Below are 15,621 nucleotides of genomic sequence, written 5' to 3'. Positions count from 1 at the left end.
ACGGACACACGTATGTACGTCCACGGCGAGACAAGCGCCCCGGCCTGCCGGCCAGATTCCCAACACTGCATGCGCGAAATTGTCCTTGTGTCGCTGCTCAGCGCTCACTAGTGTGTGTAAACTTATGGGTCTTTTTTTGGACCGTATACATTTTTTTAATCCGTTTAAAAAAATACATACTGTTTGAGAGAATCTGACATATAAGGATATCCGACTACAAACTTTACAGAGAATATGGTATATGATATGGTACGCCAATTACCCCCCGAATAAATATCCAATTTTCATCCAACACATCAAAGATAATATATAATATTTAGTAGGCAGTCAGTTGTCGATTTCATTGCTGAAATAATATCTCACTTGCATAGTCACTCTCTAAGAAAAGCTCTTGCATATGTAATTTATATGTGTTTTGTTGAAGTGCTTTTGTTGAACGATCTAACTATTTATTCATTCTACCGCATTATATTATTTATTTCATATGTGTTTTAATAAACTTGTTTTATCAATTATATTTTATTGTATGGTTTGCTGATCTAAATATATTTGATTGATTTTGTTTCCATCATGAATTCGCTTCATTTTTCGTCCTGAATCAATGATCTCGTATATCCATATTTGAATTGGCAACCCGTTATTATCCAACCCGCTTCGAATCCAAATCCGCTAATAAATATGGTATCGGATATGGTAGAGTCATACTCTGTGGGCATCTAGCGGGGCGTCTGTTTGCAACCATTCAGTTGAAAAATACATCTGCACCCAGGACTAGCGGCTCGACGTTTAGTGACTAGCCTGTCCGCGGAGACACAAACGAACACTCCAATATGCGTCTCGAATACGTCTGCACACAAACTTAACTCTCTCACGCGCAAATCGAGTGAACTGGCCTACAATCCCATCCACCCATCAACACGTACTCCTACGTGATCAACAAACAATCACCTCGCACATCTCCCCAACGTGGCTCTGAATTTTGATAGAAAGGTGGCGGCGATGATTGACTATTCTTGCCGTGGTGCAATTATCGAGGCCAGATCGATGTGTAGACTGTAGACTAGCCATGGGATCGTCTCCAACCACAACACTCCAATTGAGTTTCAGGTTCTTAGGAGCTGTTTTCGTGTGCCTTTCATCTACGACTATATATAACTCAACTTAGCGTAAAGTCAGGGAATGTTTTTGATCAACATTTCTAATAGGAACACGAACTTTTGAGTGGTCTCAAGGAATAAGAGAACTTATGAATTAACCGATCCCCTGGCAGGGGACCCCTGCTGCATTATTTGAATATCCTTTTCAAGAAAAAAAAAAACTGTCCGGGGACTGAGGGTGAAAAAATAGCACTCAACTCGTTTCGAATCAGCCATATCTGAGTTTTAAGACGCGCCAGGTAGGGGTCGAACCTACGGCCTTCCGCTTAGGAAACGGACGCTCTATCCTCTGAGCTACAGGCGCCATGTGTTACAATTTAAAATACATCCTAATTATCAGCAGCGTACATGCACAATGGATGGGTTTAACAGAATGCAGAAAATACTTGCAGATTATATTCCATCCACCTTTGAGCACAGCACCAGCCGATTCCCTCGACCAAAGCTTAGATATGTGTTAATTCAGAAATGTATATACGTGTTACCCCAGTAACAGTGTAACACTTTGCAACTCGCATCGAATTATCTGCCTTGCATGCCCAACAATTCAACCAGGAAACCGTGTTAAGAAACGGATATATATGGGTCTTCAGAGGCAGCGAATAGAATCTGATGCCGCAACTAAACAAGTCTCCCTAATTCTCCTCCCTCTCTTATTTGCTCCGCTTTACTGAGCCCACTTGTCCTCAAAACACCTTTCTAAATACCCGATCTTATCACCATAATTCTCCAAAATTCATTCCGGTTTACGTTGGTTCGTGTGCCTTGTCATCGCCTCCACGGAAATTCTTCATCTCGGATTCGTGATTTTCAGCTGGTGCTATTTTGTTTGTAATCTCGGGCTCACCCAATTATATATCGACAAGCATCATTCGTAACTAAGTTACTGTTTGCAACATTGGAAAAAATCATATTCATATATTGATTGAAGATTTCGACTAAATATATAGACAGACAAGGTTGTTACTTGGTTTATTTGATCTGCCTTTTATTTAGAGATGATCACCCTGGTCTCAACACGTCAGTCGTATGGTCCTTTCACTAGCATTGTAGCTTAGGACTATGATCTAGGTGAACCTAGGTAGGCGTGCACCCGATTATGAAAATTTTAAAAAATGCTATTTCAAAGTTTTGGAAAAACTTAGAAAATTTATGTGTGTGTATATTATCTTGATACCTATTCATGTAAGTTTTCACGAAAATATACGATTGTATGTGACAACCTAAACAAAAATGAGAAAATGGACATTTCTATTTTTTTGAACAGTACAAATCCAATCATTAGTGTCATTTGAACATTTTATCATTTTATTTTCGTATAGGCAACATATAATCATATTATTCCGTGAAAACTTACACGAGTAAGTATCAAGATAACATGTACATGCAAAAATTTATTTCAATTTTTGAGAAACCGGGTGCGCACATATCCAAGTTCCGTTTGATATTTTCGCTATGGTCTACTACCAACTACTGGTTACGAAAGTGATCTACTCGTAAAATACCCTTTTCTAAAGTCTTGATCATGCATCCATACCACACTGATTGGTGATTTTATTAATGCAAGTACTGCATTATGGAGGAGCTGATTCATGACCCCCTCTCCCAACCCCATCAGTGCGGAGATTAGAGGGATAAGCAATGATAGTTTTAGCTCTTTTTACACATGTTCATGACAATGTTTTCCCAGAGTAGGGCCCTGCCACTGCCAGTTTTGCTGCACTGAAGTCACAACCGGATGAAGCTACAGCGACGGCGAGAGAAAATGGCCCGGCCAATCGAGGAAATGGGAAGCACCATCACGGAGTTGGTTAAAGCCTAGGCTCCATCTTCAAAGGAGCATCATTGCTTCAACTTTCCTCACTGGCTCAATATAATATGTGTGTTGAGCCTATACCTGAGCATTTCTCGGGCCGGGCCGAGCCGACCAAAGCCTGACGCGGAAAATCTCGGCCCAAGCCCGGGCCGGCCCGACCGTCAGGCCAAAAAATAGGCCCAGGCCCGGCTATCACATAGAAATCCCATCGGGCCTCGGGCTGGGCCGGTTCACTAAATCGCACAAAATCAAGGCCCAGGCCTGGCCCATCCGAACCACCGGGCCAAAAAATCAGGCCCAGGTCCGGCCAGAAGCATGGTCGCATCGGGCTTGGCCCAGGAATTTTGGGCCGGACTGGGCCGACCAGGCCGGGCTGCTCATGGCCAAGTATAGTTGAGCCTGCCTTGCTAGGGCCTGTTCATGCGCATGGTGAATAAAGGAAATTCTGGAGTCTAGGTATTTCGAAACCTGATTAAATTTAGTACTGTAGAAGCAAGTTACATAGTTTTTCGACTACTAAGTTACAAAAAGTTCATGAGTGTGGAGTTTCCTTTAGACTATTTATCTGAAATTGGGTATAAAAATTGGCACGCACATACATATTGATGCATCCTCTAAATGCGAAAATTTTGTTTCGAATTTTAAAGTTTTTGAAATACAAATTTTGAGGCACTACAGTAATCAGATCATGTTGAACCTAGGTGCCACTAAGTAATTCTACATGGTGAACGCTGAATGTTGGCTTGTCAAAGTCATGGACCTCACCTGGTTCCGGCTGGCTGAAATGACAGACTGACTAGAACTGAGATGATACTTGTACTGCACACCCTGAATTAAACATCCGAATTTTACATACGGCTCCATAAGATTATTTAGCAATCATTAATGCACACCTAGACACACGTACGCTGCCAAAGTATATGCACTGATAAACGGGTGTATTGTATCATCATCACGAAATTTGCAATTGTTCGAAGAGGCAGGAAATATTCGCCAGAGACTAAAATGTAAAAAATATGTAGACTTGATTACCATTAATTGGTTACATTTTGGCTATTCTTAACAACGAGAACATATTATCCATAGGTCGGAAGACTAAGGTATAATAACTCTATTATGGTCGAAATCTAACCTGATACTTTGATAATATGATAATATCTTCCATTGCTGCTTGCCCACTCGGATAGACAATTAGGTGAAGTACTCTAATCACAGGTGATGGGCAAACTACTTCACTTATTATTCATAGAGAGGAAAACACTTATTTTCCAACAAAATCTAACATAGGTGCGTCTACTAGATACTGTACCGGCCATCTCGAAAGGAGATTTAGTACCATTAATCACTAACATTGTTGCATGATTATACTTGTTGTGGGCATGGTCCTTTCCAGAAGCAATTTCAGAGATCCCCAAGCACTCTAAGCAGACCTTTATACCTCCTCGAAACAGACCTTTACACCTGCCGGCTAAATATCTTTTTTCTTTCTAAAATGTAATCCACATAGGAGTAATTAAATGTATCATTCGTTATTTCTATTAATAAAATGCTCCACGTAGGTTTGTTTACTCTTTGCACCTCTTTCTTTTGAGTCGCTTTGTTCCACGCACAATTATATTGTTCTTTTCATATCCACTAATGTTTTCTGGACCCCTTTGATTTAGTTGTATTACGCTACTACCGCGCTACTACCGCCTCTCTCTGTCTCTCTCTCTCAATATGTTGTTATCCATGGAATGATTCTCCTTGCGTGGCAGAGACAAAAGCGGGGCCAACGTCCTCCTTCCATGCAGATAGTCCAAACACATTGTTTTGTTTAGTTCTTCTCTCGTTTGTTCTTTTATCATGGCAGCCATGGAGCCCAGAGCAAATTCTGAAGCTGTGTTTAAGCACCGGCGTCCATTGGTTCAGTAGTACTTGAGTCGCTGGGTAGTGGACGCTACAACCTTGTTTTTGGGCAAATAGCTCCAGTGCGACGTTTTTTTCGCTATTGGAAAGAAAACGACGTTGTTCGTAGGAATAGCCACCATGCGATGCTCGTGACGATACAAATAGCTAGCATGCGACACTTCTCTTAAATAGCAGTAGACAGGTTATCAACACAAATCACATGGACTGAGCGGGACCTACAACTTATCCACATCAGCATAGGACACCTCCGAGCGCGGAACCTACCTCTTGTCCACCTCACCGCGGGACCCACAGCTTATTCACCTCACCACGGGAAACATCCGATTTGGGAATTAGGGTTAATTTTTTTCTTTTTTCAGGATCTGGCAAAATGCACGCATTTTGAGTGGATTGATGAGTACATCAGGAGGATTGAGATGGAGGGCGCAACCCTGGGGTTCAATTTGCCGTCGGCGGTGGAGCAATTGGAATCTGCTGCTACGGTGGGGAAATCGGAAGGGGTTGCAGAAGAGATGGCGGTGAAGGAGTTGAATAAGATCAACAAGCAGCTAGTGAAACTTGTCAATTTGAAAAAGCAGAATAATTTGATGGCCGGGCTATTTTATTTTTGTGTAATTACTTCAGCTTTGTCTATCTCTTGATCATTAGCCGTTAGACAAAGCAATCAGTGTTCACTTAACAATTTCCATGCTTTGTAATAGTAATGAGATGGATCTTATGTTTTATAATCAGTGTTCAATAAAATGCAACAACAATTTGGAAAAACTACCATGTTGTTCAGGTCGCTCGTGAAGGGTTTGCAAAGTTTAGTTAAATGAAAAAAAACCGACAAAGGTTCTAGGAAAGGCCAGGCCCAATACGATCGCTTCTTATAAATGGTTGTAATAGTGGTTCAAATTTGAATTTGAATTTGAATTTAAATATGAATTTGTAATATTACTGAGTATTTTTATAAGTGTTTTAATTTAGTGGAAGGTAGTACTCCCTCCGTTCCTTGATGTATATTTTTCCGAAAAAAGCTCCAAAATATAAGGTGTATTGCGTAGAACCACTCAGTTGGACTTAGCTCATGCAAACTCCTCTATTTTGTCAAAGTAATAATTTAGGGGTAATCTTGCCTAAAACTCGTGTAAGATGTCCTCAATGTGCGTTTCTTAATTTCCGTGCCAAAAACTATACACCCTATATTTAGAAACGGAGGGAGTAGTACTGAGCATTTAAATTTGTCATAAAACAATGAAATAGATAAAAATGCATTAAAATAGATAAAAAAATATTAAAATGCTCATAATAGTAGCATTACGATATTTAGTGTCGTGTCACGACACGAACACGTACATTGTAGCCTTTTTTACACATAGAGAAAACACATTAAAAATATAAAAATACTACCGGGCTAGCCCCACCTCAAACCCTAGCCTAGTTGGCGTCGATCTGGCGGCCATCCTCGCCGTCGGGAGGCTGGCCTACTGCCCCGCCGGTGGCTTCCACCCCACTGCGATCCAGTCCTCCCTCCTCGCCGCCCTCTGGGCCGCGTCGAACGCGGAATAACCCTCCTCCCGGGTCTGTGCCGCGATGCGAGCCTCCGTGTCCCGGCACCGCTGCGCCTCGGCGCGCCTCTCCTTCAGCGCCTCCTGCCGCGCGTCAAGAGCTTCTTGACGAACCTCCAGGCGGTACTGCTGCTACCACCATGCCTCGGTGCGGGGGATGACGACGTCGTTCGGGTCGGGGTTGTGGACGAACACGTCGGTTGAATCCTTGGGGGAGTCAGAGTCGGAGCTATAGTCGGTGCGTCCGCCCGTGCGTTGCCCGCGTCCACCCTGCCCGTCTCGCCCGCGTCGGGCTCTCTTCTTCAGCGGCGACCGCTCATACCAATGGCGTCTGTCGGGGTGGTTGTCCTCGTCACTCACCTCGTCGGAGCTGCTGCTGAAGGGTGGGTGGTACGACATGGTGGCTAGCCTTTTGGAAGATGAAGAAGACGAGGAAGTTGAGGTGCACTATTTATTTACCTGGGGCGAGGAAGTTGAGGCTTAGTGAATTAAGTAAGAAGGATCCAGGTTTATTTTCCATTTTCATATTTTAAACTTGTTCAAATCTTAGTTAGGGTTTAGGGTTAGGGTTAGGGTTAGGGTTAGTGTTAGGGTTTAGGGTTAGGGCTAGGGCTTAGGGTTAGGGTTAGGGTTAGGGCTTAGGGTGTAGGGCTTAGGGTTTAGGGATTAGGGTTTAGGGTTAGGGTGTAGGGTTAGAACTTTGAATCATGAAATTGAACAAAATTGGGGAATAGCTTCATTTTGGAGTAAGTAAGAAGGATCCAGACTTAGTTTTCCATTTTCATGTTTCACACTTGTTCAAATCATGGTCAAACCTGAGTTCAGCCTAAGTTTGACCAAATTTGAAATGAGGATATAAAATTTAAAAAAATCAGAAAAATGTAAACCAACTCACATAGTCTTCTTATGTCATGTACTACTGATTCCTAAAATATAAGTTGATTTAGACAAGGTTGAAAAAAAGTTCTTAGGAATAGGATCGTTTACCCCCACCCCGAATCCGTTTTTGAACACATCTTAGAGGACATTCTTGAAAATGGGGAAAATGAGTTTACTCCAGAAAATGAACAAGTTACAAAAAAGTAGTGATGCAGAACAATCAAATAGCATTGCAACATCAATTATTCAGGAATGCCAAATTTCAAATTTGAATTTGGTTCAAATTTGTGTTTGAAATATTCATAATACAAATTACAAATCACACAAGTTTTCAAGAATCAAAGTAACAATACAATACATCACTTATTCTTGGCTTTTTGATTTCTTCTTTGGCTTGCTTTTGCTTGTTTTTGGTTTTATACCAAGAATATCATTCATGCTCCTTTTTTTGTTTGCATAACTTTTAGTAGGCCTTCCAAAACATACAACACGACTTGGAGGCGGAATTTCAGGATGGACAACATGCTCTAAAGCAGCTTCAGTTTGCACTTGGTCCAAAACATCATCAGTTTCCACTTGGTCCAAAAGATCTTCAGTTTGCACATCCTCGAAAACAGATTCAGTTTGCACATCCTCGAAAACAGCTTCAGTTTGCACATCCTCCAAAACATCATCAATTTGGACGGACTCCAAACCAGCATCAATTTGGACATTCTACAAAACAGGACGCTGTTCTTCCAAAACTGCTCCAGGTTGCACAGAGCCAAACACAGTGAGCACACTCCTCTTCTTTCTACACCCCCAATTCTTGCCTTTTTGGCTGGACAAAGTGGTTCAGTTACAGGAGGCTGAAACATATGTTTCTTCCTGAAAAACAATTCATGACATATGGTTAGTGAGTGCAAAAACGGAAATTTTGGATGAATTAGAACATACTTACCCCTTTGGCTCAGTGTATCTACACTTGGGTGATCCAGCTCGGTGTCCAAGTTCTTCACAACCCTTGCATCTATTTTTGTTACCTTTTTAGGGCCTTTTTGGCTTGGCTTCTTTCTTTTCATCTTTCTTCCCCTTCTTACTGCTCCCACCTTTTTCAAACCAAGCCTTATATCTACTCTGTTTAGTCCTGCCAGCCTTCCTTCTTGTCAAAGGAGCGTACAAGGAGAATTCTATGTCCACTTCAGGCCACTGAGACGGATCTGTAAGTGGTGGAATTGGTTGTGCATCTGCAGCTCTGAATTTTTGAACCGAATAATATTCATGCAAATATGGGTGCATATTTAGCTTGGGTTTGGGTGCCAAAAAAATGATGGCATGTTCACAAGGTTTTCCGGTGTGTTGCCACTCAAGGCAACTGCATTCAGTGCCAACAACATGCCTTCTGGTAGTCTATGTGTCTCTAACTTCACCACCATGCAATGAAGATTTCACAACACAGTGTGCAAGCCCTCTCCTCCTGTTGACTACCTGCTGCACTACAGCGGGCAGTTTATCCTGCCCTTGCAGCTTATCATCAATCCCTTCTCTCAATTATCATAACCTCATGATCATAATTCTAATTTGTTCAACCATGTCATGGACAGGCAAGTCCTTCAAATCCTTTATCCTGCTGTTAAAACTTTCTGCCAAATTGTTTTTGATATGATCACACTTGATGGCAGTGTTAAATCCTGACCTGTACCACAAAAGAGAATGGTATGTCTCCATACAAGGGCCAAACTCAGTGCTTGCTTATTTTATCTTATTCAGATGATACTCCTGTGTACTAAGTTTGTATGCTCTTGCTGCTGGCCACAGGCGGCCAAATGCATCTCCTCTGAATTTTTTGATCACATTCATCCACATATGACCAAAGCACTCTCTCTGCTCAGCATGGGGAAAACATTCTTCACTGCATTTTCTAGCCCTTTACATGCGTCAGTGTGGACTGCCAAGGGGACACTGGACCAATGCTTCTTTTCAATTGCATCATGAACCATGTCCATGAAGCCTCTGTCTCAGACTGAAACAAGCCAATAGCTACATGGTACATCCAATTGTGTCCATCTAGAGCATTGCAAGCTGCAAGTTGACCATTCCACTTGCCAGTCAAAAAAGATGAATCTTAACTCAAATGGACCACGGCCTGCTTTGAAGCCATCAATGCAAGGCTTTAAAGCCATGAAGAATTTGGAGAAATACACTTTCCCATCTGGTGTCGCCTCAGTATCTATCTCAACAACACTGTCAGGACACCCTTTATCCACTTCTGCTTTGAAGCTATAAAGCATTCTAAATGTATTTGCCCAGTCACCAAATAATTGTTTCATAACTCTTTTGCTTTGCCTTCCAGACTGTAGTATATTTCAACTGGATTGGGTAATCCTTTTCCAGGTCTACTTTCAGTTTCTTTGCAGTGGTGTTTGGTGTCTTGGCTGCTTTTGGAATTTGATTCACCCTTATTGTCCTTCCATCAGGTTGACGTCTAGCTTATATATACACTTTCATGGCATAGAACCACCATCAAAACCTTTGCACTTGGTATAGAATTTCTTTGTATCTATCCACAAAGTCTTGGTTTCAAAGTCATGTTTGACTGCATAAGTCCTGAAACAATCCTAAACTCATCCATGCTTGGAAACAATCTACCTACTTCAATAACTGGATTTTCTTTGTCATAAACACAAATAAGCTCATCATCATGTCCATCACCCACTTCAACTGGAGCATCATGCATCAACTCTGAATCTATATCTGCATCAGCATCTGCATTTGTAGTCCTTGATTATCTGTTACCATCATCTGCAGCTTCATCTTTCTCCTTTTCCTTGTCTTTCTCATCTACAAGAATACCAAACATAGTTTCCATTTGAATGTCAGACATTGGAGCAATAACCAAATATGTTCGATCACTTATGTCAACGGTAGTCCAATCAACATATACAGGGACCTCCAAATATCGTGTGAAGGTTTTGTAGCCACCTCGACCGACACCGCTTAGTGTTGGATTCACCTTTGTGGTAGGTTCACCGGAGAAGAAGATGAGACCTTTGTGCCATGGGTAGCCTTTGTGGCATCACCCTCTCCAACATAGACGTACATCTCTAAAAAGAAACGAAATACGGGAAACAAATCTCGCATCTCCTCGATGGTTACCTCATTCCTTCACCTTGCTACTTCTTATTACTTATTCTTGTCGATTATGCTTGTGCTTGTTTACTTCAGGATGTCCATCTTGCATTAATCACATTTATCATTTTTACATAAGCCTAAAAATTGAAAAATACTAAAAAAAAACGCTAGCTCATGTTCACCCCCCTCTAGTCACATATACATACCTTTCGCTTACTTGATAATTAATCATTCGGAAAATAGAAAAAATGTATTCTCAGACATCTTATTTCCATTTGTAAGTTTGTAATTCATGGGTTTTTCTTTACATGTGATTCTAAATAATTAAATTCCATGAGGTGTGACCTTGAGAGATTTAGGGTTGTTTAATTCTATGACAACTACGTTTAAACCTAATATTTAAGAACTATTTATAATTTTGTGTGCTTTGCAACAACAAAGATTCCATGGCGCTCTTGAATCTTTGATTCCTACATTAGTTATTATGTCAATACATCTAATTTTTTGCACTCTTTCTACTCATGTCCATATGTTTTGGGATCCCACAACCAACTAGAGTAGCCAATTTTGGTTCTCATGGAAGAAAAACTCACGTCACAAAACCCGGCGCCATAATTTATCAACAAACCAAAGAAATCAATCGAAAGTTTACTCGAGATCATTGTACATAGAGCAATTTTATTGTTGTACCACTTGCAGATAACAATTTTATACTTCCCTTGAATCCTTGATGTATACGTTGGCATAACATTTACAATTTTGTTTTTTTTGGTAACCAGGGAAAGGCTTCGAAGCGCCTAGGCAGTTCATTGATTAATTAGCGCAGCGATATACAAACAGGACCCGCAATACAAATGAGATTGCAACAAAAAAAATTACTTACTTGCCACTTCTTCCATTATAGAACTACTTGTGGTTCTAATATTCATTTTGAGTACTGAATCGACAAAACCATTGTCATTGAATAGTAACACCTAGCTTAATACTACATCCTTGATGTACATTTCCATCACTAACACCGGTTTTCCTATAGAAAATAAAAAAACAATTATGCACACCAAATTTCCTATGTGTAATTTTGCATCATATTTTTGAATGTAGAATCTATTTGACTTCTGTACCTACTACAATTCAACTATTTGCACTAAACCTTTTTATTTAGTCATGACTAATAATTATCACTTTTTGATGTATTAATCAAGTCCACGTTTATAAAGATACCTCTATTCTGAATTCACTTTTAGTCCTAAACTTGGTTGCATTTATTCACAAAAACATGTTCTTTAGTTAGTATAATTTGGATTCTTATTTCTGGTTACAATGGATTTGAGCATAATCCAAGGAACCAAGAGTTTTCATTACTTTGAAAATTAATATATAATTCTTGTTGTGTTATAATGTATCTAATTTATTATATTACTCATGAATTAGAAGAATTTGCTCTAAGCAATGTTCGTTCCACTGTTTTGCAATTACCATGGCTCGGAGGATTGGAATCTAACCATACATCTATTGTTTACCAAACAAATAGATTTATTTTATTATTTTTAATGTACTATAGGGCATTTATATGTGTCCTCCATCATGATATTAGATACATATAAATTCAGTGTAGAGTAAAACACAAATACTTTGCTAGAAGTTTCTAGAGTAAAAGACTATCAAATATATAGGTGTAACTTGTTAGAGAGTGTTGAATGCACGAGTTGTTTAGCTCACGCTTCTTTTCGCTGCTAGTTTCTCGGTCAAATTTTTCCCTTGTATAATAGCCATGAACATGTGTGTGCATAACAGTTGCACAGGAATCATATTCCTTTTGTGTGACATGCATGCCTGGGTATGTATTTAGAACTTTTTGTGGGTCACATGCGGCCCTTTCTAAAAATATCCACCTCCAGCGACGCGCGAGGGAAAGAGTTCAATATAATGATTATAATCACATACTAGTATCTTCTCTTTTTTTGTTGCGAATTTCATACTAGTACCTTTCTCTAAGATGTGTGTCTTTTAATTGAAATGGTGGAGCATGCAATTCCAACCAAATTGGACAAGAGAAATCTTACTAGTCTGTTACTTTTTCTCGATCGAAAAATAATGTGAGTCCAGAGAGTGAGAGAAAGAGCAACACGACCGGCGGATTGAGGTCACCACATTTCGCCGCCGAACATTTCATTCCCCGATGGCTACGTCCGCTGGTAAGAAAAAAACTATGCTTTCAGGGGGAATAATCGCATCGTCCGCTGGTGCTAGGGATTAGCGGAAAAAAACGGAGAAGCGAAACGATCATCCCTAGAGCCGAAACTCGCAGCGCGGCGAGGAGCAGAGGGAACATGAATCTGAGAAGGAATGGAATTAATTTGTTTGATCCTCTCCTTCTTCCATTGGTGCACAGAGAGTCGATTAGTAGCCGTGTACTAGACGACGAAGCGAATATGAACAATGACGGCAAGCTGAACTCGCGCGCTCCACGCAAAGCCGGATGCAGCTTGACTATTCTCCTATATATTTTCTTTTAATAATGGCCGCTTTATTATTTTGACAAGTAATTACACCTGACTCTTGCATAGCTAAGATGAACACAATCGTTTAAACGTCTTAAATATCTCAAAATGAAAATAAAAAGACGAATTACATATCAATTATATCAATTATGAGCAATTATAGAAGGCCTAGAATGAAGTGGTGGTTCAATCCTTAGATTCTGCTGTCACCCATGTAGGGAAAAAAATATCTCTCGATGTATCCTCGAACCGTGTACAGATCTCTGTAAAGAAGTCGCGCGGTTCTCGCCCACTCAGCACAACAACAAAAAGCACACGGATCGAACCATCCATGGAACAATTTTGATGGTGCCTAAAGGCTAACAAAAGCAAAGGCTAAGCAAGTAGGGAGACTGTTAATTATTCCCGGGTCGTCTTCGTCTACGGCTCACCCAGCATGTGCATGTGAGCTTGCTGGTTTGCGATCGAAATTGTGAGTTACTTATTATGATTGGATAAAAAGCTGTAAGTAACAAACCTCTTGTGGCGGCACACACGCCCACTACTCTACATATCTTAATCTGATCTACATATGTTAACAAAAAGAAGGGATTTGGTGGGGGGCATGGGGGCGCCGCTCGCCGTTCAACCGCAGCCACCCGGTAATTACCTTTCGTGTCCATGGCACATAAACAAAATTGACTTGATATGAAGTCCATGGACGGGGGCCGTGGTGACTGCCTACCTTTCGTCAAGCCACAGTTTCCAGGATATATTTGGTTGACCTGTGTGGGCAGCACAAGCTCCTGGTCACTACTGCTGGTGTAGAATTATGACCGTGGAGCACGAACATACCTCTGAATTTCAAAAGAAGGTGGCGCTGATGACTGACTATTCGTGATCGTGGTGCAATTGCCGAGGTCAGATGATGTGTAGAGTAGCCCTGAGCATCGTCTCCAACCATAATGCTCCAATTGAGTTTCGGATTCTTCGGAGCGGTTTTCGTGTGCGTTTCAGCGACGACTAAAACGTAACTTTGTTGCCTAAAGGTTAGCGAAAGGTTTGCTCAACACTTTAACTGGAATAAGAACTTTTGAGTGGCCTCACATCCTAGCGTTCGAGGGTCCTTTTCGAAGAAGAAGAAGAACACAGCCCCTTTGAATGTGAAACAAAAAATAAATGTATGGTTATAATTAGAAAACGATGACTGTGTAAGAAGACGCTCGCGCCGGGTAGGGGTCTAACCTACGGCCTTCTGTTTAGGAAACAGACGCTCTATCCACTGAGCTACAGGCGCTCTGCAACTAAAATTCAAAATTAACGATAATTATTTGGATAGAAGGATGGGTAAGAAACATACAGATAACTAGAGATTATATTCCATCGCCTTTAAGTAGACCAGCAACTGAATCCTAGCTACAGGCTGGGTGGTGCCCCAGTAACACTTTGCAACTCAAGTCGAATTATCCGCCTGCCCAACAAATACAAGCACCAAGGAAACCGTGTTAAGAAATGGATATGTGCCTTCCCAGACAGCGAATAGAATCTGATGCCCACTTGCCCAGCAGCAAAAGAACCTTTCTAAATACACCATCTTATCACCGTAATACTCACAAATTCGTTCCGATTCACGTTGGGTCGTGCGCCTTGTCGTCGCCTCCACGGAAATTCATCGTTTCGAATTCGCGATACTCAGCTGGTGTCATTGTATCCGCGATCTCCGGCGCACACAAGCATCGACAAGAGAGGATCACCCGTAACTAAGGGCCCGTCTAGAACACGAGAAAAATCCATGTTCCTTGACACGTTACTTGGTAACAATTCATATATAGACAAGGTTGTTACTTGGCTTATTCAAGGTGCCTTTTTTTTTTGAAAACCAGGACTGTGAGGCAAAAAAGCCCCACAGTAAATTTATTAAATAAACTTAAACAAAGTCCAAAGTCCAACATATAGACAGAAAACTAACCAAGAAGAAAGAGGGAAAAAACTAAAGATATATACAACAACCAGAGCAGGAAAGGACACTAAGACAGAGACCTAATACAACTCAAGAGACTGTCCTTAAATTTAACCTTGATCCTATATTGCAGTAGTGTCATGCCATGGATGAATTTGCTCTTCCACTTAATGAATGTGCATTTCTCTTGCCTAAAGATTTTTGCATTTCTGATAAGCCAAATATTCCAACATGATGTGATAAGCACTTCCATAAAGAAAAGATGTCCAAAACTTATCCTGACATGTTGTACTACAGATTGTATGTCTCTCAAAGGTTGCCAATCAATCTGAAGATAGGATCAAATTCTTACACTGAAATTGCAATCGAAGAATAAATGCACCCTATCCTCATATGCCCTCAACAAGCAGAGCTCAGAATGCTTATCATCCGTGATATTCCAGTGCCTTCTCTGTAAAAGATCCCTAGTATTCAGTCTGTCTAAAAGCAGAAGCCAAGCAAATACCTTGGTTTTCATCATACAACAGGATTTCCACCACCACTTGTACACATTGGACACCTGAATGTGTGCATGTATATGATCATAGAAATTTTTGCAGAGTAGCTTTTGCCCCAACAATAATTCCACTCATCATTCTGGTGCAGCAAGGGATTATCCTGCATAACTATCTCCAATGTTTGAAACTCTCGGTAAGCTTGTTGGGACAGAGGCCGATAAAACAACAAGTTCTCCATTTGATATACTGCAGATACAGAA

General features: G+C 40.8%; 2 non-coding genes across 2 annotated transcripts; both read right to left on the bottom strand.

The window, feature by feature from the left end:
* Positions 1-1,388: 1,388 nt before the first annotated feature.
* TRNAR-CCU lies at positions 1,389-1,461 on the bottom strand. The gene has a single exon. It is a non-coding gene; the product is annotated as a tRNA-Arg (tRNA).
* A 12,667-nt stretch (positions 1,462-14,128) lies between these two features.
* TRNAR-CCU lies at positions 14,129-14,201 on the bottom strand. Its single transcript has one exon. It is a non-coding gene; the product is annotated as a tRNA-Arg (tRNA).
* Between the last annotated feature and the right edge of the window lie 1,420 nt (positions 14,202-15,621).

This window comes from Lolium rigidum, chromosome 4, assembly GCF_022539505.1.
Source record: "Lolium rigidum isolate FL_2022 chromosome 4, APGP_CSIRO_Lrig_0.1, whole genome shotgun sequence".
NCBI classification, from domain to species: domain Eukaryota; kingdom Viridiplantae; phylum Streptophyta; class Magnoliopsida; order Poales; family Poaceae; genus Lolium; species Lolium rigidum.
This window is presented reverse-complemented; position numbering and strand designations above follow the sequence as displayed.